Below are 6,587 nucleotides of genomic sequence, written 5' to 3'. Positions count from 1 at the left end.
CCCTCTTTCTTTTTTTTTTTTTGGTTTAGATGCAGTCTCTGTCACCCAGGCTGAAGCCAGGTTTCACTGTGTTGGCTCAGGCTGGTCTTGAACTCCTGACCTCAAGTGATCCACTTGCCTTGGCCTCCCAAAGTTCTGGGATTATAGGTGTGAGCCACTGTTCCTGGCCACCCTTTTCTTTCATTCTTTTTCTTCTTTTTTGTTTTTGTTTTTAGAAACAGGATCTTGCTCCGTTGCCCAGGCTGGAGTACAGTGGCACCATCATGGTTCACTACAGCCTTGAACTATGCTCAGGTGATCCACCCACCTCAGCCTCCCAAGTAGCTAGGATTACAGGTGTGCACCGACATCCCCAGCTAATTTTTTATTTTTGCTTTTTTTTTTTTTAGAGACGGGATCTGCCACGTTGTCCAGGCTGTCCTCCAACTTCAGGACTGGGCTCAAGCAGTCCTCCCTCTTTAGCCTCTCAAAGCTTTAGAATTATAGGCATGAGCCACTGCGCCTGGCCTATGACTGTTTTCAAATATAAACATACCTATTCTGTCATTCTTACAACTTTGAATGTAGATAATTTTATCCATCTAATGCATTGATAATGTCTGTGTCATGATCCAGAAGCATACAATGATTATAAAATTGGGAAGCTCTGATATTTAATATACAAATTACTGTGGTACAGCTGCTCATTCTTGTGTAGATTATTGTTATTTTTAAAATAATACTCTTGCTATGTCACCTCATTTCATTATTGTGAGTACCTGTTCTACTTGCTTTTTTTTTTTTTGAGACCAAGTCGTGCCCTGTCACCCAGGCTGTAGTACAGTGTCGCAATCTCGGCTCACTGCAACCTCAGCCTTCCCGGTTCAGGCGATTCTCCTGCCCCAGCCTCCCGAGTAGCTGGGACTACAGGCATGTGCCACCATGCCCAGCTAATTTTTTTTGTATTTTTAGTAAAGATGGGGTTTCACCATGTTAGCCAGGATGGTCTTGATCTCCTGACCTTGTGATCCACCTGCCTCGGACTCCGGAAGTGTTGGGATTATAGGTGTGAGCCACCATGCCCAGCCTATTCTTTTTTGGTGTGAAATTTATATGTACGTGATTTTGAAATACCTGAGATTTAATAGAAAAGTTAAAAAACAGGCTAGGCATGGTGGCTCATGTGTGTAATCCCAGCACTTTGGGAGGTGTAGGTAGGCAGATTTTCTGTGGTCAGGAGGTCCGAGACCAGCCTGGCCAACATAACAAAACCCCATCTCTACTAAAAGTACAAAAATTAGCTGGACGTGGTGACACACACCTGTAATCCCACGTACTCGGCAGGCTGAGGCAGTAGAAAAGCTTGAATCTGGGAGGTGGAGGTTGCAGTGAACCCAGATTGCGTCACTGCACTCCAGCCTGGGTGACAGGGTGAAATTCCATCAATCAATCAATAAAATAATAGAGCTGTAGCTGAGTGCAGTGGCTCAAGCCTGTAATCCCAGCACTTTCAGAATCTGAGGTAGGAGGATTGCTTGAGCCCTCGAGCTTGGGACCGCTTGAACCACATAGTAAACCCTATCCCTACCCCATCCCCCAAAAATAACTGGGTGTGGTGGCACACGCCTGTAGTCCCAGCTACTCAAGAGGCTGAAGTGGGAGGATTTCCTAGAGCCCAGGAGGTCAAGGTTGCAGTAAGCCATGATTGCACTACTGCACTCCAGCTTGGGTGACAAAGACTCTGTTGAAAAAAAAAATATATTTTTATGAATTAACAGCTATCCTCAAGACTTTTCCTATTCTTCAATAAAAGAAACATTTATATTAGTAAATGAGAACTGTGAGCATTAGTAAATATTTTAAAGATGATAAAGTAATGTGGTAGATTATGACGTTGGTTGCTATCTTAACTGTGGAGCTGTATAAAATGCCTCTTAGGAAAGGCAACTTTTGAGTTAAAACATAAATGTTATGAAGTGGCAGAAGACCTGGGGGCAGCACATTGCAAGCTGAAGAACAGCGTGTACAAGAGCCCTAAATTAGGAACAAAGTGTGAGGAAAAGACAATATACCAGTAAGGCTAGAGGGTAATTGAATGAAGAGGAAAGTAGGTCCATCAGGGCCTGACATGGTGGCTTATGCCTGTAATCCCAGCATTTTGGGAGGCCAAGGCAGGTGGATTGCTTGAGCCCAGGAGTTCAAGACCAGCTTTGGCAACATGGCAAAGCCCCATCTCTGCAGAAAATAACAAAAATTAGGCAGGTGTGGTGCACGCTTATAGTCCCACCTACTCAGGAGACTGAGGTGGGAGGATCCCTAGAGTTTAGGAGGTTGAGGCCGGAGTGAACCGTGATCATGCTGCTGCACAGCAGGCTGGGTGATAGAGCAAGACTCTGTCTCAAAAAGCAGACAAACAAACAAAAAAAGAAGATGAGGCTAGTTGTAGACAGATACCAGATCATATAGAGTCTCTGTAGGTAGGTCATTTTTAATATCATATAGAGTCTTCGTAGTTCATAGTTGTAATTCAGGTAGGGTCACAACAGGAAGCCTTTGGAAGGTTTTAAGCAGATTATTCCCATGATCTGATTTATGCTGTACATGGTGCATTCTGGTTGATCTGGTGCAGATTAATTGTAGGGAGGTAAGATTTGAAGCAGAGAGAAAAATTTGGAGGATATTGGAGCAACATAGCCTCAGTCTCCCAAGGAGCTGGGATTACAGGCATACGCCATCATGCCCAGCTAATTTTTGTATTTTTAGTAGACACAGTGTTTCGCCATGTTGCCCAGGCTGGTCTTGAATTTATGGGCTCAAGTGATCCTCTGGCCTCCCAAGTAACTGTATTACAGGCTTACACCTCTGTGCCTGGCTTGGTGAGGCTTTTGTTCAGAAGAGACATGAGGCTTTGTATAGCTAGGGGAGAAAAAGTTGACCCTTAATGCTGAGAGAAGCGACATGGAATTATGGAGAAAATATCCTTTTTCAAGGGAACTAGTATTAGAGATCTTGGGTTGGTGACTTTAGTGAGATGGGCAGTGCTAAGGTCTTAATTTCAGAGACAGTAAAAGAATAGTTCCTGTTACTGCGTGTTTGTGTTGATAGTATTTAGGCCCTATTTTGGTTCATTTATTTACTAATCTATGTATTGTAGTATCTCCTGGAGTTAGAAATACTTTTAAATACAAAAACGTAAATAGTGGAAAGCCTCTTTCCATATCTCTCAGCTACCCTGTTTCTTTTTTTTTTTGAGACGGAGTTTCGCTCTTGTTACCCAGGCTGGAGTGCAATGGCGCTGTCTCGGCTCACCACAACCTCCGCCTCCTGGGTTCAGGCAATTCTCCTGCCTCAGCCTCTGAGTATCAGCTACCCTGTTTCTAATCACACCATTCCTCCAGCATTCCACCCCACCAGAAAACTATTTTTCAGTTTCTCATGTAACTTTCTAGAGTTTCTTTATATAAGTAAAGACAATAAAAATACAGATTCTGACCAGGTACAGTGGCTTGGGCATGTAATCTCAGAACTTTGGGAGACTGAGGCAGGCAGATTGCTTGATCCAGGAGTTCAAGACCAGCCTGGGCTATGTGGTAAAACCTGTCTCTACAAAAAAATAGAAAAATTAGCCGAGGGTCTTAGTGCATGTCTGTAGTCCCAGCTACTTGGGAGGCTGAGGTGGAGGATCACCTGAGCCCGGGGGGGGGTTTAGGCTGCAGTGAGCTGCAGTTGTGCCACTGCACTGCAGACTGGGCAACAGAGTTAGACTGCCTCAAAAACAAAAACAGATAGATAAATAAATAAATAATTACAGATTCTTGTTCTTTCTGTCTTTACCCAAAAATCCACCAATCTCAAGGGTAGCATATTATAACTGTTATTTTGCAAATGTCTTCCCACCTTCCCCCTTATACAGTGTGTTTTTCACTTAGCAATAGAGATGACACAGACAGTCTTTCCATAGAGTATACAGTATTTTTTTTTTTTTTTTTGAGACAGGGCATCATTCTTTTGCCCAGGCTGGAGTGCAGTGGTGTGATCTTGGTTCACTGCAACCTCGGCCTCCTGTACTTAAGTGATCTTCCCACCTCAGCCTCTGAGTAACTGGACACAGGCACATGCCTCCACTCCTGGCCCTGGATTTTATTCTTAAGAGTAGTTTTAGATTCACAGCAAAATTGAGCAGCGGGTACAGAGAGTTTTCACATATACCCCACACAGTCATAACTGTACCCACACGTGCATAGCCTCCCCCACTGTCAACATCAACATCCTGAATAAACAAGTTTGTTATTTTTGAGTTCACCAATTCTCTTACTTTTGGGGAAGCAATCAGCTTTATGTACTTTGAAATTATTCTAAAGTTTGTTTTATAATGTTCCTCTCATTTAAAAAAATTCATTTTCATCAAAAGACACCATAAAGTGAAAACATGCCACATATTTTGGGATAAATAATTGTAATATATGTAACAGGGAATTAGTGTCCTGACCAGGGCTGGCTGCATGGGCGTGCAGTCTGTGCAGTCACACAGGACCCCTCATGTAGATGGTCCCTGTGCTTAGTTTATTAGTTTATTATTAGTGACAGCTGTCACTGTCTTGAAATTCTTAATTTTTGAAAAAGTGGCCCAACGTCTTTATTTACCTATTTTAAAGTGTTTTTATGGTGAAAAATTTATATTTGGAATTTGCCAGCTGAACTCAATTTAGGTTATTGCAGTTTTGTTGGCAGCGTTCAAAGCATCTTAGTCAGGAATCTGTTGAACATATGCCTTCTCTCTGTCAGACCTGATCCTGGTGTTGACCTTGGCCATGTCAGTGTCTTAGAGCTTCTTCACAGCCTGTTTGATCTGATGCTTGTTGAGTTTGACATACACAACTGATGCAAGTGTAGTGTTGTCTTCCGTCTTCTCACCGGCCAGTGTTAAGCCTGTTTTTCTTGGGAGTGCTCTTCCTAGGATATTTTGGCTGTACTGTCTTGGGGCAGCCTAAAGGTGGGTAGCATGCAGATATCTTTCAGCAGTGTGTTTTTTGGCTTTTAGCCTTTGGGCTTCAGCTTTGGGAAAGGCAGGGGCTTCCTCTTTCTCTTTTGGTGCCATCTTGGTGAAAAGGCGTTAGTTTTTTTTGTTTTGTTTTGTTTTACTTTGTTTTTAGTTTTAAGGAGCAGGGAGTTTAATAGGCCAGAAAGTAGGGGGAAGAAAGAAAGAAGCAGCCCCCCTGTACAGAGACAAAGGGAGGGGTGCTCCAAAGTGGAGAAAGGGAAACCCCAAGGCCTCACATGTTTTTTTTTTTTTTTCGGGTTACTCAGCCCTGAGGCCTCACATTTTTATTTTGCACTGGGCTCTGCAAATTATGTTGTCTGTCCTGGTGCTGACTATATAAAGCCTACTAATTAATTAGAAAAAGACAATCCAATAAGAAAATGGCCAAAATCTGAGAGCAAAGGAATAGATCTTCAATCTCATTAGATCTTCAACCTACATGTTTTTAAATGTGTAGCATTAACAAATGATTAATTATATAAGTAATAAAATTTACCTGACTTAATTTAGCCTATTTAGATTAATACTTTTGTCTTCAATCTTTTTTGTAGTATATGTTCTAACGGGAAAAAGTCTTCCATGAAAACATCACTTTAAAAAAATAAGTAATGGCATCTGTTTTCCTAAAAGACTGAAATGGGGGCAATCATTCTTAGGTAAGTATCCAATTTTGTATTTTTAATTATTAATATTGGTTAGATTATACATTTTTTAGTTAACCTATGAGGTAGGGAGTGAGAGTGGGGGGGATGCTAGGTCTTATTTGAAGATAGTCTGTTATTGAGGATTATGTTTCCTGCAGTTAAGAACAGAGCTTCATGAAACAGAGAGAAAGGTCAGTAGTGTTGCAAGCTCTTCAGACAGGTTAATTGAAAACTGAAGAAACTTTTTTGGATTTGGCAGTTAGGAATTCATTGATGATCCTAGCAGGAGCCGTTTCAGGAGGCTGTTTATGGCTGAAAATCAGCTTGCAATGGAGTGAAAAGTAAAAAGGAGGTGATAAAACCCAAATATTTCAGCTAATTCATGTATTAAACCCATAGGTATTATAGATGCAGCCATTACTTCCTTAAGCACTGGAGTTATAGTTAGGGTAGTCATATATCCTGGTTCAAATCTCTTTGTAGATCAGTTCATGCCCAGTTGTTATTTATTCTTTTTTTTTTTTTTTTTTTTTGAGAGGGAGTCTGGCTCTCTCACCCAGGCTGGAGTGCAGTGGTGGGATCTCGGCTCACCACAAACTCCGCCTCCCGGGTTCAAGCGATTCTCCTGCCTCGGCCTCCCGAGTAGCTGACACTATAGCACGTGCCACCATGCCCGGCTAATATTTTTTTTGTATTTTTAGTAGAGACAGGGTTTCACTGTATTAGCCAGGATGGTCTCTATCTCCTGACCCCATGATCCACCTGCCTCAGCCTCCCTAAGTGCTAGGATTACAGGTGTGAGCCACTGCTCCTGGCCTGCCCAGTTATTTTTATTTTTATTTTTATTTATTTATTTTTTTGAGACGGAGTTTTGCTCTTGTTACCCAGGCTGGAGTACAATGGCGTGATCTCGGCTCACCGCA

The 6,587-nt window shown here is 42.1% G+C and overlaps 1 protein-coding gene across 4 annotated transcripts in view; it reads left to right on the top strand.

Moving 5' to 3' along the window:
- Positions 1–6,587, top strand: part of PIK3CB (phosphatidylinositol-4,5-bisphosphate 3-kinase catalytic subunit beta) — a 182,873-nt gene that overhangs the window by 28,433 nt on the left and 147,853 nt on the right. For 3 of the 4 annotated variants that reach the window (XM_017523692.2, XM_017523693.2, XM_017523695.1), the window contains exon 2: positions 5,572–5,676. The exons of the other annotated variant lie outside the window; for it this stretch is intronic. The gene's annotated coding sequence lies outside the window, so the exon portion shown is untranslated. The remainder of the gene's footprint in view (positions 1–5,571; positions 5,677–6,587) is intronic. 4 annotated transcript variants of the gene reach the window in all.

This window comes from Cebus imitator, unplaced genomic scaffold (assembly GCF_001604975.1).
Source record: "Cebus imitator isolate Cc_AM_T3 unplaced genomic scaffold, Cebus_imitator-1.0 Scaffold30, whole genome shotgun sequence".
NCBI lineage: Eukaryota > Metazoa > Chordata > Mammalia > Primates > Cebidae > Cebus > Cebus imitator.
The sequence above is the reverse complement of the archived record's forward strand: the minus strand, read 5'-3'. Positions and strand labels throughout refer to the sequence as shown.